This window comes from Ruditapes philippinarum, unplaced genomic scaffold (assembly GCF_026571515.1).
Source record: "Ruditapes philippinarum isolate M1 unplaced genomic scaffold, ASM2657151v2 ctg3014_1_1_1_1, whole genome shotgun sequence".
Taxonomy (NCBI): Eukaryota; Metazoa; Mollusca; class Bivalvia; order Venerida; family Veneridae; genus Ruditapes; species Ruditapes philippinarum.
In genome coordinates, this window is record NW_026851588.1 from 199,409 (window position 1) to 226,560 (window position 27,152).

General features: G+C 32.9%; 1 long non-coding RNA gene across 1 annotated transcript; it reads right to left on the reverse strand.

The window, feature by feature from the left end:
- Positions 1-6,666: 6,666 nt before the first annotated feature.
- LOC132753199 (uncharacterized) lies at positions 6,667-25,503 on the reverse strand. The gene is made up of 3 exons (XR_009628926.1): positions 25,369-25,503; positions 11,652-12,005; positions 6,667-11,221 (listed from the first exon to the last, which is right to left on the reverse strand). It is a non-coding gene; the product is annotated as an uncharacterized LOC132753199 (long non-coding RNA).
- Between the last annotated feature and the right edge of the window lie 1,649 nt (positions 25,504-27,152).

Consider the following 27,152-nt stretch of genomic DNA (forward strand, 5'->3'; position numbering starts at 1 on the left):
GACTCTATAAATTATACTATCTGATACCCCATATATGTTTTTAAATATAAGAATAGATGCAACTTTAATTAACCATTTCAATTATAATGTTATGAATTCTTTTCATAGATTCATATTAGTGACGAGTGATTTGTCGGCTTGCAGTTCACATGAAAGTGAATGATGATGAAGAAGTGTTCTCAATGATTGTATTGAATGACACTCAGTGTTAGGAGCTTAGTCACATATTGAACTAAGGTATTACAGAGTTCTTTTGTTACGCGGGCGTTGCTTGATACTGGTCTGGGAGACTATCTGTTTTCCAACGTTTGTTAAGGTATTAATCGAGGTTATTGTTATTTCGTAATTGGTCTGTATATTTTGTAGCCTTAATATCAGATATCACATCTGTAGGAAATAAAGACATGGCATAGATGGAGGCGTTCAATAGCAAGTACATCAATTGTCCTTAAGAGTTGTTATAATATGTTTTATACAAGTGATAAGTGACTTCAAAGTTATCGGAGCATGTAATTGGTCCTCTGCTTTCTTTCTGAACAATTCTATACACCTTATTAATTTGAGTTATGCCTAAATAAGATTTTTGTTCATCGATGAACTGAAAAGCGGTTAAAAGGTGTACTACACCTAGTTCGCAAGAATAAGGAATACATGAGATTTAATTTGCTCTCATATTTAGATATATCTTTCCTTTGAAGAAAGAGAATTACAAAAGACATTAGCTGTTTTATATCTTATTTTTATAAATGCTCTTGTCAAAGTTGTTTTCAATGTACCATTTGTAAGAAAAAAAAATGATTGAGAGGGTCTTTTCTGTAGTGAATATGTTGAACGATTTGTAGATAGTCTCTGAATGGTAGATGAATGCTACACCTTTCAAGAGATTTGGACCAACGATTTCATTATAGGACGCATGGCTTATGTCTCGTTTGGTAGAGGCTTTTGTATTGTAGTTCAAGTCGATACTGCTCTGTACTTTGTTTATGTCATTTAACGTTTTGTATTGTTTGATTAATGATAACTTCTTATCTTGCGAAGTGGGTAATATATCCAACATTATTTCCGAGGATGAAATATGAACTACATACTTAAACAGTCCACCCATTAGTGCGTGCTTATGTGATATTATAGGTGATTTTTCTATATACCCACAAACAAGCAACATGGATGTAACTATTTGTCACATTCAGCTTCTTTATTATGGGTATAATGATTATTCATGGAAATCTTGTATATAATCTGCTCAAATTTCCTTGAGTTTATACTAAATTTATATTATGACTCCTCATAATCTTAATCAGAGAACTGAGAGGCTTACTGACGGTAGCAACCTGGTGTAGCACGCATAGTCATTCCGTTTTTCACATTAATGGACTTGAGGAATATATATTAAGAGATATACACGACAGGAGAGAGCAATAGATCGTTCGCTAATTAGCATCGGAGAGACTTTGTTAACTTTACTTCTGGTCTATGTTTTATTACAAAGTGATCATAGTCGGCTATTGTTATGAATGGCAACCGCTGTAATCTGATTGATCCTAGATTCAGTTTAATTCATTTTTGTATATGGACTATCAAGCTCGCTAGAAGAACACAGATACAACAAAAGAAAACGACTAGGGTAGTGTAATAACCAAACTGAAGTGAAGAGCCATCTGGCAACACTTTGTTACATGTTATTTAAAGATCCAAGTAAAATTAAGTGCGTGCATATTATCTAATGTATTAGTTAAGATAATCACATAATTAAATTGATTGGAAATGACTCCATATATAGACCTAAACTGAAATTTTCAGCACGCGACAGGTATAAATATTTACAGAACGGCAGTAACTTGTAAGTAAGTAATATAATTTCAATAGAATTATAGACTCATATTAAATCTATTGACAGGCGAAACACTAGTCGGTCACACACTTAGACGAGGTATTTGATATCCATGCATTATTACAAGTTTACTGGTATATGATATTTCAGTAGAACTTTGCTAATGATTTTGAGTAAGTGCGAGCCGACCCAGCGGCTAGTCGACTCACCTGTGTTTGAAAAGATATAAAACTTTATTATTTTCTAGATATCTACCAGAGAGCTACTTAATACAAGAATTGATTTACACTGAGTCTCTGTTATTGTGAGATATAGTCTAATTTCGCATAATACAATCGCAGTGAGAGATATTAGTAAGTAAAAATCAATATACACATCTGATAAATTAAATTTTTTGAGCTCGCAGTATATCAAATAGAAGTAAAAGTAAATGCTCACTGGATATCGTTTATAATAGTTGTGCATTTACTCTTGTAAATAAAGTTATTTGTTAAACTCATTCATCTATCGAGTGATTAGTACGATTAATCACTTAGAGTCCGTATTGTACGTGAGTTGCGCACGCCAATTATGTATATGTTATGATCTATTCGGGTTTATTAGGTTTTAAGGTTGGAAACTGAGTATAGGTATATTGTATATAAGTGTTTTCCTTGTTTGTTAAATTTTGTGACAGACAATTGTTTTATTTAATATATATGTATCATATATTCATGTCTAGGTTGTTTATACCTTTATTGTCGGTTAGGTGAAGGATATCAACTTATTACTTCACTCAACTCGCATTTCAATTGAAGGTCTCTCAGACTTTAGGATTCTACTTAATTATTGATATATGATAACTCTTATTATATTTGTTTGGTGAGAATGTTCCTTTTGTGCACGTCCTTTTATTATTGAGGTAATCATCGTGTGGTAAACGTTACCTGTGGGTAATATCTATTTATCACTTGTGTTTGGCATTTTTGATTAAAATGTTAATATTATTGTTTACAATGTGGTAGGAATACATAATTAATTAGTTATTCATTCATAATACAAAGTGGTAAACCACCAAATGATTTATGTTTGCTTATAATTTCTCTTTCTGTCCTATATTGTAAATCTATATTAATTTACTACGTGTTGGTAGAGTATCACGTGACACGTATTTATTATTGAGTATGTAGATGTCTCCAATGCAAACTAGAACTGCCAAGAGAAGCAGTGAGGTCGATATGATAGTTATAAGGTAATGTCAGTCATTATTTGTTGAAGGTCCTATACGCACCGCAACTTAGCCCTGGATCATAAGGTTCAAATTAGCATTTTCATTCATAAATATGTATTTCTACTTGGTTGGAAGATATACCTATGGGGAATTCTCTTATTATCTTATATACTGTACTGAGCATACTTAGGATAGGTAGGTACCACGTAGCTGCGTCAATGAGACTGTGGAGAGTATACCCTTTAAAGCTTCTATAGATTCCCATGTAAAATACATACATAATTATATGTGAACTCTACAAATATTAACCATATTGAGATTTTTCCCCCAGCTATTTTGCTTACATAAGAATTTATCGTTTCAAGCTTTAGATAAACGTTGATAAAATAGAATAATAAAAAAACGACGTATCAATAGGAAGATAAACACTAATGCTTGATAAGTACTTTATGGGATGAACTATTTTCAGTTTTCTTCCAAGTATTTCCGGATCTTTCCTAAGTAGTAAAACAAGCTTTTATTTGGTCCATATGTGGTCTCTATGTGATCGATGCATTTAAAGACATTTTCTACAGTTTTATGAAAAATTAATCCTTTCATAGAATTTTCTAAATTTTTTGTATGATTAGTAAAATTTAATGACGAATTTAAAAATAAAAAGAAAAATATATGTTGACGTGTTGGATTTCTTGTAAAATGGCAGTTTCCATGGTAACCGTATATCTAAAAACTGTCAAAATAGCCTAACTGTGTTATAACGAATAGAAAATGTATAAGATAGCTTAAAACACACAACGAGCATTGTTTTATGCAAAGATAATCTTATCTAATGATTCTGTATGAAACAAATGATAATCTGAACATATTTCTTTAAAAAATGAGTTCTCCATGTTCCTCAACCGAACAAAAAATGAGAAAAATAAACATGAATTCTGAGAATAATTAGAGATATTGAAAAAAGTGTTTCATAGGATTTTCTAATTTTTTTGTATGTTGTGTAAAATTTAATGACAAATTCAAAAAGAAAAAGAAAAATATATGTTGGCGTGTTGGATTTTTTGAAAAATGGCAGTTTCCATGGTAACCGTATATCTCAAAATAGTCAAAATAGCCAAACTGTGTTATAATAATGTATGAAATAGCTTATTACACTCACAATAAACATAATTTTATACAAAGCTTGCTTTATCTTAGGGTTCTGTATAAAACAAACGATAATTGGAACATATTTCTTTAAAAAATAAGTTTTCATGCTTTTTAACTAAACAAAAAAATGAGAAAAATAAACATGAATTCTGTAAAAAATTAAAGCTATCAAGAAATTTCTTTCATAGAATTTTCTACATTATTGATATATCAAGTAACATTTGATGGTGGATTCAAAAATAGAAATAAAATATATATGTTGACGTGTTAGTTTTTTTGTAAACGGGCAGTTTCCATGGTTACCGCATATGCCAACTGTCAAAATTACCACGCTTTCTTAAGAAATATCAGTGTTATACTAAATGTATTGTCAAATATACAACAAAAACATGTTGTAATAAAAATTTCTTTTTCTTTTGATGTTATATTAAGTAAATGATACTGAATATCTTTTTAAAACATATCTAGGGCCATATTATTTTTTTCACTCGACTAACATACCCGAACAGTAAGCAAGTATTCAGAAATTTACAACGAAAATAATGAAATTCGGAACATTTCTTAGATATTAATTTTGTTTTTTTATTCAACACTTTTAAAATATATCATTTTAAACTTCTTTGCCCAGTTGTCTGCCAGTAATCAAGTCGCGACGCACTTTCGTCACTATACCACAAGTGGGTGGGGTAACGCGCGCAGAATTATCATCAATGCTGTCGTACTAATGCTTGGAGAAATCCTTTATGTGATGTTGTTTAAACGACCTCTTATTCTTTTGAACCGATCTCCTTTTGAACATTTAAAAATATCTATTCTGTATTATTTACTCATTATTTGCTTATAGCCGAAATTCAAACACTTATCCGAATACTATTCAACTTGACCTTCATTTGAAGAGTAATTATCCGTGATTATCTTTCTTGGAAGCGCATAACGATGCGCACAGAAAACTACCGAAAACGTCTTTAAGAAAGGTCAATATCATTAGAGCGGCCAATATTGTTCAAACGTTTTCATAGAGACCGTCACCTTGAGTCTTTCAATCCGAATAGGTACTACATGATGAGTTTATAACCACATAAAAATATGATATGTGTGATTCACGCACGTCAGAACACATTTTTCCAGGACACAATAGAAATTAAACTAAAAAAATGGAAAGGGAAGTAGAGACATAGCATTGACCAACAATGCCTTGTGCTTGCGTAAATTTGTCTCGCTTCTGTACATTAAATATTAAACTTTTCGAAAAATATAACTTTTTTGCAGAGAAAGGTATGTGACACGCACTTGCTCAGAAATATTTGTTTTGCGATTGAACTCATATATTTGTCGAATTCACACATACACATCTTTAAATTGATATAACGGTGTCCTTGATCTCGATCACGCGCACTTTTGCAATGTTAGGCTAAAGTCCAAATTTGGAATATACGAGCATATCAAAAACACTTCAAAGTTTAATGTAATAGTCATATACACAGTGACCTTCTCTGCAAGAAAATTCAATTTTATCATTCATACATCAGCGTATCCATTAATTACGATAATTTATTACGAAATTTTAAAATAATTGTGGCAATAAGATTGAGTTTAAATTAAGCGTGTTTTTATTATTTCTAGTAAACTGTTTTTCACATGTAATAAATTATACTACCCTGTATTATAATGGAAAACCTATAAATATCACATTAAACATTGCCTCTTTTAATTCACGAAATCGTGTTTTAAGTTATTGTTCTTATGTTGACAAAGCACTGCACATAAATATTCAATGAGAACTATATACCTACGAAGTTTCTTGTGGTTTCAGAGTTATGTCTCGGACAAAGTTCAAAATGTATAAATGAGAAAAGGGGGCATTAATTTGAATCTAAGGAAAGGCAGAAGTAAGTTTTTTTGCATTGCATATCTACTCAAAAAGATCTATTAGTGTACAAAGTTTCTGGTTGATATTTCTTGTGGTTTCAGAGTTATGTCCCGGACAAAGTTCAAAGTGTAAAATTGAAGAAAGGGGATCTATCAAAAAACATGTCCCGGATAAGAAAATGCGGACGGACATACGGCGCACATACTGACGAACAGACAAAACAGCAACTTTACGCTCAACGGTTGTTTTTAAGTGCACATTAAATTTTACCCAATGAGAGCTATGTGACACCAAAGTTTCTTGTTGATAACTCCTATAGTTTCAGAGATATGTCTCGGACACTGTTCAAAGTGTAAAAGGACAATAACTCCAAAATTAGGCAAGAATGAGTTACGGTTCTTTTGCACTGCACTTCTACTCAATAAGATCTATCTACTTATTAAAGTTCTTCTTGATAACTCTTGTAGTTTCAGAGTTATGTCCCGGACAAGAAAAGGTGACGGATGGACGCCTGGACAGACATGGCGGCGACTATATGCTCTCCCTTTGGGGAGCATAAAAATGACACTGAAATACCAAGAGAATACTCGAAGCACAACAAGAAAATCTTGTTTAATATTTTTCTCTTTATTATATTTAACAAGATTTCGTTTATCGTCACACAGATTGTATATAGAAAATTATTCATTTATTATTCACATATTTACAGCACAAAGCTTTACAGAGTTATTTTGTTTGACAAAGCAAACTTTATTTTCATTATTCAAACCAAAAACAGATAGTATATAAAAGGGCTCATGACATATGTTTTCATGAAATACAATTGTCACACACTCAAATAATGATATAAAACAAATAGTCATGATCAAAACAAATAAAACAGTTAGATATTCAATCGTGAATAATATGGTACATTGTTAAATGGTTAGAATAAATGCGAAATGCACTTGAGATCTTTCGGCACTTAGATTACAATTTCCTTCCTTATTAGATCAGATTACACACACTATCGTTATTGTGAATTTTTCTTAGTTTTTAAAAGGTACATACAACGATTTGTTTCATAACATATATAACATTCACTGTTAATTGAAAGGGACAGGCAGGACGAGCAGCATAGTCGACACTCATCCTGTCGGCATTGGTCATAGCTTCAACGTGAATGTTTTTACAACATTGTATATCATTCACTATTTAATGAAACAAAACCTGTCAAAAAAGTCCTTGATACATAAAGGATACAAGAAAATAAAACAATGTGAGTAAAATGTGTAAATGTAATTCATATCTCCATATTACTATGTACATGTAAATGTACAGTTAAAGCACGTCCGCTGAATTAATATAACTCGATCGCTGTAAAATATCAATCTCAGAATATGAGAGAAACTTGTGTTTACTTAAAATTAAACAAAAGCCATAACATTAAGCCATGTCAAGTGAAAAAGCTTTTGAAATAAATAAATTAATAAGTTTTTTTTTCTTTGTTTTTGGCAATTCTAATTTTAATTTATACAATTAAATACAATTTAAGCGAGGTAGCTTTACTTGTACGATTAGGCTTGGGGTAGGTATTGTTCTGAAAAAGAAAATGGCTGATGAAAAGTTATGAATGGAATGTTACTCTTACATGCACAAATGCCCGTATATTAAATCTAAATCATTTCCTTATAGCAAAAAAATCATAAATCAGGACATGCAAGGTTCAAGATTATATTAAGGCACGAACATAATGTGTATTGCCATAAACAATAATGGCGTGTATACATTACTTATAAACATATAAAACAAATGCATAAAACATCTAAATACAAGAAAACGTATATTACATATATAATATCACAGTCATGAAATAAATACTTAGAATAAAATTATCGATGTTTAAAATTTGTTGGAATTATATAGCTACCAGTTGTTTCTCTAGCTTCAGTTGCATAGAATATAAATTTTAAACAATTTCTTTATGTTATTCTGTTATGAGTTATTCATTTACCCTTAAAATTTATGTACATTTGGCCAAAAGAAGTAGTTTTTTGGCAAAATTTTTATATTCTTTTTGTAGGACAAGCTATGGAAAAATGATATCCAGTTTTCACTTCATAATGAATTTTAAACCAACTCGTTGATTTCTTTCAATATTTCTAAACCTTTCTCCTCCAGTCAATATTTTATGAACAAAACATCTTAAACACGAATGACTATTCTGAATTTAGTACTTATTATACAATTAAGATACTTCTCTTTTCCAAACGTACTTTTGATAATACTATACGTATCGAGCTTACTAGAATTATTAATTTCAAAGATTCTTTGTTGATAATAGTAATCAATACATACGTTGGATTACAGACTTATGAAAAATAATAAGTATTGAGTATTAATTCTATACAAAAAAGCTTTAAAAGCAGAATAACAATTTACAATCTCATTAAAGTAGTACATTGTAGTATGTGACGAGCATTTTTTCCTTAACATATTAACATTCATTGTTACATTTATTACAATTCAATAAACCAATTGTTAAGTTTGTTTTTAAATTAACAAAAGGCCATGACTAAAATACTATTGTTGGATTTAGGTAAGTTCATTTGTGCTTTCATCACAACTTAATGTATATTTGTTTTACTACTGACAAATGTATTCCAAGATATAAATAAATAAATAAATAAATAGGACGGACGAAGTGACATATATCGCTATTTGAATACCCTCTTTCTAATTTTATCTGCAGATAAATTATATTTCATAACACACTATATGTTCAATATGACCAAAAGACAAAAACTGACAGAAATATTGCAAGATAAGCAGACTATACATTGAAAATACCTCTCATGTTATGTTATATCAATAAAGGAATCATTAAAAAACCTTAAAAACGAGTATTCATTTTTATTTATGGCTAGACTCTAAAAAGTCAACAAAAAGTTGGTCATATAATAAATGTGAACTTAATATTTATGTTCTCTCATCAACTTAATTTCACAGATAAAACCCACTATTGACTGGTGGGAATAAACAAGTATGCTTTAACTTTTTTTAAGTTATATAATTATGTAAATTTGCGTTTTAAATAACATGCTACTCGGAATGTTTTTGCTCTTATTATACGTACGTGTGGCTAATGAATTACATCTTTCTCGAGTATTGTATTCTAGTTATGATTTGATCAACAAGCATATCAATGTAGCTTTGCGCAAGTCATATTTAGGTACACATTTAATCTATGATACAAATTCTACAAAAAGTCAAAACATAAAACAAAATACAAAAATAAATAAAACCTGAACACATCTATAATCACAGAAAAGAAGTTGGGTTAAAGGTAGTCAGTCTAATTTACAAATTGTTATATTATCTTTAAATATATTACAAAACCATACAATTTTACTCTGAGATACATAACGAGTATCATAAATCTGAAGTATTATGCATTTTACGTAATTTTTTCATTGTTTTAATTTTTTCAATTAATGAAACGCAATAATCTTAGTCCTATTACGTTTTGAACAACCCTCGTATTTTAGAGCTGTTTTCAAGACAAGTAAATGTAGAAATGGTGTGAGTTTATTTTTTCCTTTTAACCACATATTTATTTTTAAGTTCAAATAAATACTTTGAAAAGTTTAGGAGATATACTACTGCTAGGAACTTATTTCATTGGTTCGTTAATGAGAAATTAAAAAGGCTGACAACCTTTATCCCTGGAATCACATTTTAGTGAAAGGCAATATTTGTATATAAATTTAATTAAATATGAAAGTAAATATTAAATATGAACACATCAAAAAATAATGTTGTAAAGTTTAAAAATATATGTTTGTGAACACATAATGGGCAAATATTACAAGCTTGAAAATAATCCACTTTGTCATAAATGTTACATAATATTTAAAACACATATTTCACATTCGCACTGAATAAAAAAGAACTTCGTAAACAGCTCAAAATAAAACTATTATCTATATACCCATATAATTATATTAACATCAACATTCTATCTTAAAATATATCACATTTATAACATGATAATACGAGCATGTAATAAACCAATATTAGGGTAACATTATACAGCAGTTAATAAGTATATTCTCTGCGATATATTTATGTCCTCTCGAATTACTTGCTACATCTATGATTTGTAACTAATCTAAATTAACTTTAAATACAAAAACTAACATTAAATCACATGTTTTCATTTCTGTCTTGTTTTTGTTTTGTTAGCACAGACACATTTATGCAAAATATTACATTATTCATAACGATTGTTTTTTTTTAATTTTTTCATTAAAAATATTTTAATGTCCCGAAAATATAAATTTCAAGACACTATTCGAACACATTGTTGAGCACATTGTAATGAAGTATATAGTTGTAAAAGCGCAGTGCAAATGTATATCAGTTGAGAACATACATTATATTTATTAAGAGTTAAACCAATATATGTAACAACAATAACTGATTTGAGATTACTACAATAAAAAGGTTTTATCCCAAAGTTAGTTATACTGAAAGTATTTAAAACTATATTTACAAATGAAAGATGATTATTGATGCAGGTAAAATAATAATAAAAAAAGAAACCTGAAAAGAATAATACAATAAGAAACATGAAAAGAATAATACAAAAAGGTTTCATCCCAAAGTTAGTTATACTGAAAGTATTTAAAACTATATTTACAAATGAAAGATGATTATTGATGCAGGTAAAATAATAATAATAAAAAGAAACCTGAAAAGAATGTGAAATGAGTTATATACTGTAGTATGCTGTAGGTAAAAGTGTGATAGAAATTCAACCTTAATTCACAATGGATTGAAGATTTGTATAAGAAGAAAATCATAGAATATATTTCAAAAAGAATGAATACATTTTAGGCAGTAAATTTTTGAATGATATCAAATCTCTTATCTCATTCTTATCACTCACTTGGAAGAAACAGAAGATCTTTAATTACCGTATTGCATATTGGGCATCTGTCGTAATGATTGGCACAGGATTGGCAAGTTAAAAGGTGTGGATATAAGCAACTCATGAATACAACGCTGCGGACTTCCTCTCTACAGCGTATGCAGTAATGACGATATTTCAACCTTTCGTTTTCTTCACGCAGAAGTCGAGTGTAGTAGTCTATGAAGTTTTCAATGCTTTCGTTCACTGGTACTGAAAAAACAAGAAATAAAACGCATGTTTTTGAAATCTATGGAACATTTAGGGAAATGAAGAAAGAGTGGAATATGTGTTTGGAAACGGAAATAGTAATGTATTTACGAATGCATATTGAAAATACGGAAAGGATAAATGTTCAGTTTGTTCAGTCTCTGCTAGAATTTCGGGAGATAAGAAAATACTGTCACAATCGTTGAAACACTCTGCTCACTCTTTCGTAAAAGCATAGTTTGAACAATTTTTTTTTTCATAACAGTTCTGTGCTGTTCTAAAAGGTCAAAGGCTGAAATAAATATGTAAAGCATATTATATGAAATCATTGACATGTTGATATTTATCAAAATTGATCATATATTTGGTAGGATATTTATAAATCATGTTTCTTTTAAAATTATCATTTAAACTAATCAAAAATATAATATACCTGCAAACACAGAGGTGGGTCTGTTTCCTGAAACCTCATATTGAGGTTGAGTATCGTCATCATTTTCCGGTACCGCTGTCATGCTGTTAACAAAATGACACTCTCGACGTCTTGCCTCTACGCCTATGCAATTGATTTGCTCTACTCTATTAAGTTGAAATGGTGTCATTACGGATCGGTGATCGCTGTTCGAATGGGCATTAGCATACACCAATGCAGGGCGTGGAAGAGACATTCTAATTCGGTTCAAGAGGTTGAAGGTCTCCAGTTGACTGGCATGCACCAATGCAGGGCGTGGAAGAGACATTCTAATTTGTTCTCCAGATGAAAAGACTATTCTAGACTGTTTCTAATCTGTAAAAACAAGTTAATATTGTGAAGAATGATTAATTTGTAATAACCTATTCAAGGATTTATTAAGACTGCCAAAAAACTAATACGAGGAAATATGGCTATATTTAAGGTAAACGTTTACATCTCTCTTTGGACAAATTGTTCAGTGTTTTTAATGGCATTTTTTAAATAAACACAGATATCTTCTAAGCAGTCGCACAGAAGATATCTTTATAAATACAATGTATAGTGTTTTCAGCATTTCTGAAATCTGAGTATGCAAAACACATAACCAAATCATGGCAATTTGACGAATTTCAAAAGAATTGCGTTAGAAATTGAGCAATTGGCAATGCATAAAATGTTAAAATAATAAACCCCTGCACATTTTAACTGGACTGAAAATAGGAAAGGCACACATATTTTAGTCGATTTAATTGTGTATGTTCCTTTATATCATAACAATGCCTCGTATATGATATCAATATCATTAGTAACATATCAGTTTAACATTTATCAATGTTATTGCCCTAATAAATACATATCTACAAGCTTACGTAATGTACGATATTCTATATTTAGAAAAATGTAGTCATAATTATTTAATAACCATGGTCCAAGCGCGTGTACGTCCTAACGTATTTATATCATTATGTAAAATTTGAATATTGAACATTATTTTAAAAATAAATAAACAAGCTGTACCCCAGTTGTAGGTACGAATCTCTGTAGCTTTTAAGTACGGTATAACATATTATATTATTTTATAGTTATAATGGCAGTACCCATTGATTGAGGCAAACTTTATTCTCTTGGTATTAATATGAACATACTTGGAATAGAAAAACACTAGAAAATATTTCAAGTATCATCTAATCTCTAGGCAATGTGGTTCCGGAGTAGAATATCTTTAAATTTGTACTTTTAAAATCTATTTTTAGCTTACATAAAATATTTAAATATCAACACAGCTTTTGTAGAGGCTCATTTAAATCATTTCAATCGTGTGAAATATGGTCCAAATCCACATTGTGTTTAAAAAAAGTGTTTAAATAAAATGTAGATAGCGACGCACGACGTACGGTAAACTATCTCAAAAAGCTCAACTTAAAGTACTTTGTGCTCAGGTGAATGAAAGAAAACGTGTCCAGATTTTGATAAAATCTTAAAAATTCATTTCAATTATTGTAAATGTAATTTTGCTGCAATTTCGCATTGGATTTAATATAAGCTTTTCGTGACTTATATCAATAAATATAAAACTTTCGTTATAGATTATAACTGAAATCCTGATATTTCTAATTTAAGATATAACAAGGTTAGCTTTTAAAAAAGCTAGTAGCGACTCGCTTCGTAATTTTTTTCCAGGGGTGCGTTTAAATGCAAAAATGATAGTTCTGTTAGCTGAAGTCTTAGCTGAAGAGACTTCAGCGAACATCAAAATAAAAGTGAAAAAAGTTATGGAAGCCAGTTCTCTAAGTTTAACAAAGAGGAATATGAGTATATATGAAGATGCATGTAAACAGATAGAATGAAGTCCCTATGTCTATGCACATTTACTGTATGGCCTGTTGACCTTGACCAAAAAAATCTTAGATAGGTAGAATTCATAAAGACGTCTGTTTATACGAAGTTAAGTTGTAATATGTTATTTAGTATCGGAATGAGTGACAGACACAAGTCCTAAAGTAAACACAAGTTGTCAGAAAAGCCGGAATACTATTAAAAAAAATATAGGGATCCCGGATTTTGACCAGTCTAAGATGTTTTTCAGATAAGCCGGGATCCTATTAAAACATATAGGGATCCTGGGAATTGACCAGTTCAAGAATATAGTTTTCAGAAAAGCCGGGATCGTATTTAAATATAAAGAGATCCAAGGAATTGGCCAGTTCAAGAATATAGTTTTCAGAAAAGCTGGGATCGCAAGAATGTAGTCTTTGTTTTTTTCCAATTAATTAGGCATATAATTATAAGTATTGGGATTTCCGCATTTTAAGTTTGTTAATAAATACCTCTAAATATATTTTTATCCTAAGTTTGATTAATTTAACGTTCATTACATACAATAAAAAAACTTAATGTTTAATGTCCCTTCATTACGACAATAATCAACACAAATATAGTTTATTAGTTTTTCCTCTTTATCTTATACGATCCCGGATCCCGGCCAGTCCGGGCCTCCCGGACCCCGGCCAGTAAATATATACACTAAATACCGATAAAGGATAAAATGACCGGAAAAAAGGAAAAAGAAAAAAATGCACAGAACCAGATGTACACTTATGTTAATTAACCAAACGAAAACTTACTACAGAGGAACAGGTGAGATCGCTAAAACAAAAGTCAGTGTAAATATGATTTTTTGAAAAGAATTCATGAAAACAAACATTTTAATCATCATTATATCTTTGCGCTCAAAATAATACTTGCTGCTTTTTAAAAATGGCGTGAAAATTGAAGGTTTTTTGACGCTATGTAAGATTAAATTTGATTGGCTAAATAGTTTTGGATCCTAGCCCTGATAGATAAATTCTGTAGAAAGCTGGAAGCCAAGCTTCGATTAAATTTTTGGATGGATTCGGAGTTTTAGGTTGTTTTTCAGTAAAATCCTAACGTAATACCGGCTCGCCGTGGCGAGCCGGCATAACACTTAAATTATAGTAAAATGCATGACTCTTGAAGATATTGATAAACGGTTACTATGATCGAAGGCGTTTCTGACTCCATTTAGCTATAAAGGAAGTAAAATTCATTCAGTACAATGTAAACATTGGAGCTATTCATGAATAAAGCGGTTAGTCGGCCAAGGGTAAGATCGTAAGACATTGAATCGTTTACGGAAGTACGTCAGCGTGTTGAATTACATTATTTATTGCCACCTATGTTAAAAATTGTCTGCTCATCAATGCTGCCATTAGAGAGACCCGCAGACAAAAGACAGAGTCAGGTATCTACCTCCCATCAAGCCGAGGCTTTATGGATGACCTCACGTTGACGACACCAACACACGTCCAGGCTAGATGGATGTTGACAGCACTGACAGACGTCGCGTCATGGGCCCGAATGAAATTCAAGGCCGTAAAGTCCAGGTCCCTCATAATCAAGAAAGGCAAGACGACAGACAGATTCGTGCTCCGAGTACAGAACGAGGAGATCCCATCCATCACGAAGAACCCTATCAAGTGCCTTGGTAAGTGGTTTGATGCCAGCCTAGTAGACAAGGACAACGTCAAGAAGCTAGAGAACCAGGTAGAAGACGGGCTGAAGAAGATAGACCGGATCAACCTACCTGGGAAGTTCAAGGCCTGGCTGTACCAGCATGCCTTACTACCAAGGCTGATCTGGCCAATGATGCTGTACGAGGTACCCAGCTCAACAATAGAAGCCTTAGAGAGAATCACCAGCCGACATCTTCGCAAGTGGCTTGGAATCTCACCCAGTTTCTCCAGTATTGGACTGTATGGGAAAACCAACAAACTGCAACTCCCACTATCTTCACTGGTAGAAGAATTCAAGACGGCGAAGACAAGACTGGTGCTTACCCTAAGAGACTCCCCAGACGAGCAGATCCGGGAAGCAGGGATCGTTACCCGTACTGGAAGAAAGTGGTCAGCGACAGAGACTGTCAGCCAGGCGGAGAGCTCTCTCATGCACAAGGACATCGTCGGTGTAACGGCTGTCGGACGACAAGGTATTGGTGCAACCAAAACACTCCTATGGAGCCAAGCCAACCAGACTGAGAGGCGAGCCCTGATACAGTCAGAAGTACGGAAGGAAGAGGAGAACAAGAGACAGGCCAGAGCGGTAGAGATGGGTGCGCAGGGTGCATGGACAACGTGGGAAACCATGGAAAGGAAGCTGACCTGGGAAGACATCTGGATGTATGAACCACTTCGTCTATCCTTCCTCCTCAGGTCAGTTCATGACCTCCTGCCATCTCCAGCTAACCTCTGCCGATGGGGACTAATCACAGACCCAACATGCAGTCTGTGCAAGAAACCAGGCACTCTGGAACATGTTTTATCTTCCTGCTCCACAGCACTGACACAGGGCAGATATCGCTGGCGACACGACAACGTCCTCAGAGAGGTTGCCGATTGGCTGGAAGGGGAGAAGAAGAAGCCACGCAGAAGTAACTCACAGGCAGGCCACATCAACTTTGTGAGACCGGCTGAAACTGCGAAGACAGAAGCTTCACAGAAGAAATCGATCCTTGACGGCACCTCAGGATGGAATATGTCAGTCGATCTAGGAAAGAAGCTTGTGTTCCCGGGAATCGTCCAGACCAACTTGACGGTCCGGACGGTAACTTGCACTTTCCAGTACCGTCCATGAACAGGCTCAATCAAACCGAGCCTGCAACATTTTCAATTTTGCCGTGTTGGGCTTTCTTTAGGGATTTTGTATTTATCTAATTTATTGAGACCAGACATTGTACTGTGGTCCGAGACAGGGAAGAAGCTCGTTGTCATCGAGTTGACAGTACCTTGGGAGACGAGATGTGAAGATGCCTATGAGAGGAAGAAGGCCAAGTACACTGAACTACTTGAGCAGTGCCGACACCGAGGTTGGCGGACTTGGCTATTCCCCATCGAAGTAGGCGCTAGAGGGTTCTGTGCGCAATCTGTATGTAGACTGATGACAGCTGTTGGCACCACTGGCAGAGACAGGCGCCGGGCAATCCAGAAGCTGAGCCAGGCTGCAGAGCGGGCGCTTAGCTGGCTGTGGCTACGACGCGAGGAGACAAGCTGGATGCGATCAACCTCCACACCGTAAGACGGTGGGCCCAACCGCCATTACAGATGTACTTGGATAAGAGCCGAAACATCTGGCGGGCACCAAGCCGACGATGGAGGAAGATCCGCAGTCGAGAACCAGACCTCAGAAAGGTGCGTTTAAGACTGTATTATCCACATTGATCATCTGGTTTACCAGTGACTTCTAGGAAAGACTGGATGGCAACCAGGAATAGATTGGTGACACTGGAGAGACAGTTGACCCCAGGAACAGACTGGAACCGGGGCACTAGGGGTAGCATCCCGACGTGCAGTCTTCGTGAGAAGACACCCACAGACAAGCTACAGACTCCACTAATGAAAGACACCCCAGAGTCTTCCGAGAGGGGGGGAGGATGAAAGACTCACATGGACGGATTTTATGGAATCGACACGGCCTGCCCAATCGACTACGAACTCAGCACCAGGGACAGTAACTTGCCCGTGTGGCATTATATTTCTTTTCGAAATCAGTTGACAATTGAAAATGTATTATCTTTATCATACAAACTATGGTATTATATTTTGTGTTGTACTGATTGTTAATTAGTCAAGCATACCAATATAATTATTCGCTCACAACCTGGAGCTAATAACACCATGTTTAATACCGTAAAAAGGAGAAAAACTGGATCCTCAAAAATGACGAAATTGAAAATGCTGCAAGCTTGGTTTGATTGAGGCTGTTAATAAACAGTACTGTAGTTGTAAACCATACATGCCAATTGCACCGATATAAGTAGACGTCAACGTTTAATATGAAAAAGAAATACGAACAAAAATGACATTTTTGGCAGTTCATTTATCAAAGGACATGAACTTGACAAATGGCTGCCAATATACAAAAAGGATGAAGATTAATTTTAGTCCCTAGACATAAATCATAGCAAACAAAACAATAAGATCATACTGTTGATCTTTAAGAATGAGCGATAAAATATCCCTGATTGAATGCAAAAAACATACATAGCTTTGAAAATAATACAGACATAACAATTAACAACTCCGGAAGGACAAAATGCGCTTTTTTATTTAGTCCTTTATGAACAGTGGTATAATTAGTCAATTTTGAACGCCTTTAACACCGTTTCAAACAGATCAATTTAAAAGTATCACCAGGTGATGTAATAAGTCTGCCTTACACAGAAAAAATACAAACACACAAAGAGGCAAACCTAAAACTTAAAATGTCAATACAACAACGGTTTGACAATCGTATCGAAGACAATTTTATGCAATACCTTACTATATAAATAGTACAATATAACATAATACGAGCGTGTGTAATATGACACCCCATATCCAGAAAAATATTCATGTGCCAATAATAACCCTTCGTCAACCACAAATATTTCCTCTTGTAACATGTCATTATCACCAAATAAAGAGCAAAAAATATATCTAATAATGGCACTTCAAATCTACTTTTTAGTTTATGCTACCTTCTTATGCGAAGACGTAAACCATTTACCCAATTTCTGAAGAGGTTCACCTAAAGATCAATCCTTTCAGTTATGACCAGTCTAAACAATGCGGTAAAGAAGGGGATGTTAAAGAATAACGACAGATAACCAAGAGGATCAACAGGACACATTATTATCTCAAAGACTCAACTTTAAGCACCCATTGGTCTGTTTTTTCTTCCATCTTTATGTGGATTTTTCACATTACTCAGTAACAAGTGTTGCTTTAACCGGCGAATTATGTTGTTTACCCCTCTCTGAACGGAATGTATTCATGTTGGCCCGGACAGATTGACAAACGGAAATATGCACTTTATATATTCGCATTTCAACTTCATTGGAGGGGGGATAATGCATTATAGCATGATATGGGTTGTTAATTCGTATTAGGAAGCCAACTTTTGACTGTTACAGTAATTGAGTTGAAGAAATTGAATCGTGACCATATATAGAAATAATCTTACGTTAAAGATTACAGCTAAAATCCCATGTATTCTACTTTAAGATATTATTACGCATAAATAAAAATGCATTACTCTTAAACACATTCATAAATAGATGCTCCGTTTCGGGCGTTTTAAGGGATTTCGTTGTTTTCTATTTTTTAAGCCACATCAGTGTTATTTGTGACATGTTGAGGCCGTAATAAGTCCCCCCTTAAATTAAAGAAGCTATATTTTCGATCCTTTAAGATTGTCCAGCACAACATTATTATTGTGTATACATGTTATGGGGTATTTAAGTTTCTTCTATTTGGCCTTTTTCATCACGGCTTGCTCCACTTGTGGCACTTTCACCGTTACAGAATGCAATTAATCGATGTAGATTATTGTCTTGCGTGAGTTTGACTAAACTGCTTGACATATATAAAAGCTATATTACAGTCTGGACACGCTAAACAAAGCGTTTTTTCACAGTTTTTGGTATATGAAGGTAGAATAATAAATGTCCTTCATATTTATCTCAACAAAAGAACTTTATGCTAAGCTTGCCTTGTTAAGCTATGAAAGTCAAAGACATGATAAGTTTTCATAGTTTTGACTATTTCGAATACTACACTTTTTGACACAATACTTTTATTTCTAAATAACAGCAATAACTTTATTCAGGATTGAAGATATAATAGAACGGACAACACATAGTTCCGTTGCAATGTTAGAGAAACGCCCGAAAGAACACGATGATTTTTAGCCTTTTAATAGATCAATGTATTGTCACCGCCTTATATTTTTGCACTGCTAAACTTCTGTCTTTAAAAATAGCATACACAAGGAAACCAAAGATGTATAACTATAAATAAATGGGTTTTCCAATCTAATTAAAGACTGGAAATTCCAACTCATCTACGTAATAACTTACTATATAAATAGCGAAATTGTACTCGCAGTGCATGAAAAGGCGGATGGAGCCTTTTAAGCATAGACAACAACAAAATATGCGAGCGTATGTATTTATCAACATTTTGATCTCAGGTAGATCGAATCTGCGTCCGCACATTGTCTAATTATAAATAATACTTCTGCCAAATGATTTTGATTTTTCCTATCGGTTCAGTAGAAACAGCGTGGGCAAGAAATTTTGAATTCTTAAAAAATAATTAGGTGTGGCATTGATGTTGGCCTGGGGAAAATATTAAAACTATTTAAATACTAAAAAAATAAACGAACGGCCACTCATTAATTAAGTACTTGACTGATGTCTTTGATAGCAAGTATTTCCTGAACAAAGTCTAATTGCATTGTTCACATAAATTCATTGTTTCAAAAACAGGAAAAAAAACGAAAATGTTGCCGATTCTAGTTCATTGAGCCTGTCCATGCAAGTTACTTTCCACGTCATTTTATCTAAGCATTCACCAATTCTGGCCCTAAAATGGAATAAAGGGTTTATAGAAAATGGCCCTAGCTAGCGATTACTATGACCAACAATTGAGAAATCGGTTCCAATTCCTCATATGTAAATGGCATGATACACAGCCTCTTTTAACGGACATCATAAAAGACATAAAATAAACAGGAATAACATTATTTCGAATTTTCAGTACAACAACCTCATGAGACATAAGTGTACTATCTACATGCACATTTTGCCTAATGTGCATATTGTTAAAAATGTATATGGCCTATTTGAGATTTTTGAAAAGCATTTTTGCTGTTTGACTTCATTATTCGTGAAGCTTTTAATTGTTATGTATCAACTGAAATATTGTATTGACTTAGGCAATGCTGTTTGATTACTTGATTTATAGAACAACAATAAATAAAAATATCTTTTTGATATATCTACGGACATACTTTACCACGTTTTAAGCGGTCCTTTTTGCTAGCTCAATTCAATTTCCCTTTAGGTGAAAATAGTCAAATCCAGCTTGCACTTATAAAAATAATCTGGATAGGACATTGATGTCGATAAACCGGTAAGACGTATAATGGGTTATGCAAAGATTTTAGTACGATATCCTACTATGTATGTTATGTAATATGTTGCGTCGGGTTATCTTTAGAAGTAGAAATAGCTTCATCGTCTTATCCTGTCTGTCTCAACATAATCTCCATTGTTAAGCATGCGTTTACAAAGAACAAGCTCTTTTTGTCAAACAATATACCTCTAAGTTTAAAAAAATACAATGAGTTTACTATAGATACATCGTATAAGTTTTTCAATCACATATAAAAAAATCTTGTTAGGTACATCTTCCAAGCTTTATGGAATCAATACATAATTCTCACATTAAAAACAACTAACGGTAAGTATTTTATTTTTATTAAGAATATTTCTTAAAATTCGGAAGTTTTATACTATCAAAATCTCCCAACACAGATTTAACAAACTCAGCTAACGTCTTCCCACAGCAAAGAAACGGCGATAACAAGGTAAATATAAGTCAGGATTAGGCAGTACGAGGGCTGTTAGAAATAATAGAAAAGTATCCGGAAAGGTTTCATAACTTTTTTTATTTACAAACATAACTAGATAAAATATTCAACGTTTTTTCCATGGAGAATTTTGCCTATGATCCACTTAAAAAATCGCCATTTGCGCTAATGCACATTATACAGTATATTTGAAAACGAAGGGTTGGGATGAGCGGTGCAACTTACTTCTGGATTAGATATAGCGTCAGGAAAATCGGTCCCACGCATAAAAATCACACCTTTTCTAAATATTCTCCACTTCATGATACGCACCTCTCCAATCTATAAATCCACTTGTCAAAGCAGGACTTAAACTGATCTTGGGGAGTTTTACGAATCGTTCCTCGAACAACAATTGGCAAATTATGAACGTCATCAAATCTTTTGTCACGTAGCTCATTTCAACGCCAGAAAGAGCCAGAAATCACATCTTGGGAATATGCAGGATGTTTCAAGGTGTCAATTCCTTATTGTCTCAGCGTTGTCTTGGTGACAACAGAGGAGTGGGGAGGTGTATTGTCATGATGTTATACGAAATTGCCATCAAATTGTCGACTGTTCTTCCATACAGAACACACCAGATCACGCTTGATAACGCGTAGACTTGTTTTTAAATATGTTGTATCACTCATAAATGTTTGATTTCTTCATAGAACTTTTACGGCAGGTATTCTTTATCATAGAGATCGTCTCTGATGCCATGTTTCATATTAGCACGCAAATGTTTATTAAATACCGCTGCTCTAGTGATATAATAGCAATAGAGTGATGTGTTAAATTTCTGTTGTTTACGGAAATGACGTCATATTAAAGTCAATGGTGTAACGTTGGTCAATACAAAAGTGTGCAAGAACGTCACTTGCAATTTGGTCATCTTTTGACGTCGGAAATACAATTTTTGATCTCTTTAGAAACAGGTAAATATGTATTCGTTAATCCAATTTATCTTAGTTGCCCAGCTCGACATCACCAGACGTTGCCTTAGTGACTGTAGAAAATACATAACTATAAATATTTTACTTTTTCAACTGGACTATAAGCATAATTCCTGAAAGTGTCTGTGTTGAAAATTTCATCACGATAGTTGCACAAATAAAAAAATGAAACAATTCCGAATACTTTTCTAAAGCCCTCGTATTAAAATAATAAACAATAAATATCTGTTCACGTGTAAATAAAAGGAACACACTTCCATATACGTGCAAATGATTCTATTCTTTTTGCAAATACTTGACACCAGTAACTTAATGCTCAGTGAAAAGTACAGAAATACGGGTTTCATAAATTCAAAAATTGGCACAAATTAATTTTCAAGGTGCCTGTAATTCTGGTAGAAGACCCTCCATAGTTACTGACAAAACAAATCATAAAATCAAGCTTGTATTTGACAAAGGTGCAAGACTTTCATTTACTCAGATTGCACAGGTAAAACTGCTCAAATCTTGTAAATTGCATATATCGCTGCCCACAATGCTCTAAAAACCATACCATTTGTTGTTATATTTGGTTTTCCAATCTTTTTAAAGAATTGATTTTCCAACCAGTTTGAACATTATAAATACTACTCTGGGAAACTGAAACATGACCTGTAAATACGAAAACTTAACATAAAGTCAAAGGTTTTACTCGAGTCTTTCATTAGCCTAATAAAAAGTAAATGCAAAAGTAAACAACCCGATCCTAATAAAAAATCTGTTTAAAAAGTAGGTCAAATTATGACAATTGGCTAAAATGTAACCATAGCATATTTCAACTTTATCACCAACGATTAGCTTATTTCAAAATAATTTAATCTGAGTAGGGTTATTTCACACACCTTTTATTGTGGATTTGAAAGTTTAAATAAGATGCATAGCCTATCCGCAATAACTATTGTATAAGGGAGATTGATTCAAAATAAAATATCAATACAGTTTTTCATAAATTACGATTTACGTGTTATGAGTTTAATCTAACGACAAAATTGTATCTATGCTAGTTATAAATTAAAATTATAAAAAATAAGAATGCTCTGCCAGGAAAGACTTTGTGCGTAGTATACACCCGAACAAAGGTCAATCCGTTTGTCCACCCGTCTGTTAGCAATTTCGTGTCCGTTCTGGATCTTTTGAACCAGTAGAAGGGAATTGATACTAATCGGCAAATTGTTAACCATAAAAAAGACGATGTGCAGAGTGCAAATTAAGTCAGGGTCAAGATCACACTTAGTTATTGTGTATACATTTCAAAATTTCGTGTCCGCTTTGTATCAAATATCTTTTAAATGATGGGAGGGAAGTAAAACTATTCTTCCACAGAAATTTTACTGATAGTAAGACGATGTGCAAGACCTATAGGATTGGACTTCCTCAGATCAAAATTGCTCCTGCCCCGGGAGTCACTTGTGTTATATAGATATATTTCAAATACGATTAAGTCTTATTCAGTTAAAACTACTGTGATCAGAGCTTAAATAATTGACATGTAGCAATGCCATGTTGACGCCCACAAAATTGATATTTATCATGCCCAAGCGTTAATATCTGTCTAACGCCTAGGATCACCTAATACAGATAGACTTGTTTTGGAAAATGACAATTAAGTCTTATTCTGTAAAACACTGACATATATCAATTCCTTTGGTCAATTATTTTAAAAATATTTACTCCTTAACTATGTCAGCCGAGAAAAACGAAATATATTTACCACGACCCCCGAGGTAACCATTGGTCACATGCCTTATATAGATTGCTGTATTAGAAAACACATCAAAATGTTTATATAAAAACAAACTACAGTGCCAACATTTACATTTGGTATGTATCATCGCCTAGTACACCTCTGTAACAGTTTGATGATTCATGCACCTAGGGATAAAAAATGCTCCCACCCTGCGGGATATTTAATATTATGAGGATAATTCAGATAAAACACCTTTTGTTAAGTTTTATGAATGAGTCTTTTCTTTCACTGAAAGGTAGTTTTGACCCCTCAAACACATTTTCGGGCGTTAATTTCTCCACCATTGTTGAACTCTTTTTTTTTTAAAAAAAACTTGATTTGCTGCCATCTGTTTCAATACCCGAAATATAGAAAGATTGTTTTATACGACCTTGATTGCCAAAGATTTCTCAAGATTTAAAGATTTTCTTATTGTATAAATCATTTACATTCTGTATTTATACATATATAATATGTAATGTTAGATTCATAAACACCTAGCATTGAAAAAAAGTATTTGAAACAAATTGTTTGTCTTTGTTGCCAGAAATAAAGAAAAAAGTTGTCATAGAGTTATGATCATGCTTGCCCTAGCATAGAATTTAGCTTTTCATATCCAGGAAAACTCATGATCTCTTTTTCTTGTTTATTCAAGGATTGGTAACTAAAACATACTATGTCTCGCAAACGAATAATTTCCGTTATGATAAAAGGGCAAATATGTTTTGTGTTTTTTTAATTGCTGTAATAATGGATTTGAAAAAAAGACGTAAAATGCTTATCGCTAGAAGGAAATTTAGATGTAAACAAAGCAAAGATGGTTGAGCTATATGCCTTATGTGTAACTTATGTTTTCTACAACACTAATTAACAACAATATCATTTTTTATTCCTGTATGACGCATTTAAGTACTTATAGCCAGCCCATTTATGAATTAATCTTTTTACAGGTCAAGGTCAATTGATTTTTTTTCTTTAGTATATAAGGTTAACATTTTGAATATACAACTTGTGCTCCAAAACACCCATTGCTTTCATTTTTTCTCAATATCAGTCCTGTTAAAATTCAAATAATCTAATAATGTCGATAAAGCGGTGGGTCGTATAGTGGGACATGTTGACATTGAACTACAATCTTATCTAGGTTTCTCATGTACTGCGTTGACGTTTAGCTTACATTATTCCTTAAAAGTACAAATAACCTTGTTGTTACAATCTATCTAAAATCTATGTCTTTACCTTATCCACAAAGTTTACCATGTCTTTCAATAGTCTACAAACCTTACAGTTTATTAAAAAGAAATAAAAGCCCCTCTTCATCAATAAATAAATTTCCTTGTCTCGAAAATAGAAAGATTAAAATAAAAATAAAGAAATCGACGAATTAACTATACTTTTAAATATTTTCAAGTTATTTTAAAAATCACTTTTTAAGATCTCATTTACAAATTTTAAATGTCAACAAAATATTCTAAACTTCAAAAATATAGGTTTATCTAAATTGTTTTAGTTGATAACAATAACTTACTTGATCATCCGAGAACAATCAAAACACGACCAGCTGCTGTCTTTTCCCGAGCGAAATTAAACAACTAGTAGACAAATGATAAGACAATAACAGTAAACATGTATCAGGGCCCTTCAAGGTTACCTAAAAGGTAGACGCATCTATTTTAAGATTTCCGCATTGGTAAATAATCAGCTTTTTAATTGCGTCTATTTAAGACTTCCGCATTGGCACCCCCGTCTAATAAATTCAAATAATCTAAGTATAATTTTTATGTCAATAAAGCGGTTAGTCGTATAATGGGTCATATTGACATTGAACTTACTAGCCTTGAATCACTAGCTCACGTACTGCGTCGGTGTTAAGAAAAGTACAAATAACCTCATTTATGTTACACAATCTGTCCAAAATCTATATCTTTACCTTATACCCATAGTTTCCCATGCCTATCCATAGTCTACAAACCTTATATTAAAAGGAAATATAAGCTCCTTTTCATCAATAAATAAATCTCCTTGTCTCCAAAATAGACAGTTAAAGATAAAATTAAAGAAACCGATGATTTGACGTCATCGTTTAATTAAACAAATCATTTTTCCAAATGTATATGTAAACCAAATATGATTTTTACATATACAATATAGGTTTATTAAAACAATTGGTTTAAATGAAAACATTAAGTGGATAACAATTTACTTACTTAATCCTTCGACATCAATCAAAACAAGACCAGCCACTATCTTCTCCCAAAAAAAATTGAAACAGCAATAAGGCCAAACAAATGTTTGTTTCTGGTAACCCGATCGACCCTCAATTTTTAATGTCGGCCGTAACATTTTTACAGACTTAAAAAAAATTCACCCTCAAGACCAATTTCATAAATAAGTCAATGTCAATTTTAGTTTAATGTACATGAAGGTCCTGACCTAAAAGATGTTGTATCAAAATATGAAGTTAATCCATTTATAAATAAGAAGGTTATAGCCAGTTACAGAATTTCATTAATTTTACCTTGATGGTCAAGGTCAATTAAAGGTCAATGCCATATCTTGAATATTCAATATGTTTGTTCGGAACCAATTCTTCTTCTGTCAGGGTTGAATCAAATCCTTACAAATTATGACAATTTAACCAAAATTCAATACTTTAAAATTGTCAGTCAAGATCATTTAAAGCTCAAGGGCACGGTAATTTCAATCTTTTAGAAGATCTTGTCCAAAAGGTTGTTTAGTTAAATTATGACGATAATTTGATTATCAATTACGATGTTTAAGTCAATCATAGCACAAATCAGTGAAATTTTAACAATTTAACTTTCAATGCCAACTTCACAAATGAGCCAAGATCAACTTGAGCTTAAAATACATGGATGTCCTAAAGATTATTGTATCTTCATATAAAGTAAATCCATCTATTAATAACAAAGTTTCAGCCAGTTACATAAAAAAAGAAAGTTTCAATACTTCAAGGTCAAGGTAATTTATGGGTGAAGGTCAAGGTCTGTCTGATTAACTTGAAGGTCTATCCTAGAAGATTAAAATGACAAAGTTATAGCCACTAGTAGCAAAAATCAGCAAAATGCAAGCAAACATTAGTCATTCAACCTTAAAGATCAAGGTCATTTTTGAATGAAAGTCAAGTTAAGTCTTGTCTACTTGAAGGTTTTGTTCCAAGGGTTGCTATGGCCAAGTATGAAGACAATACACTAAGAACCTTTTAAGTAATGATTAAGGTACAGGTTTGCGAACGCAAACGCAACGGCAACGATAACGGGAAAGCCGACATGACTGTTACAATACTTTTAT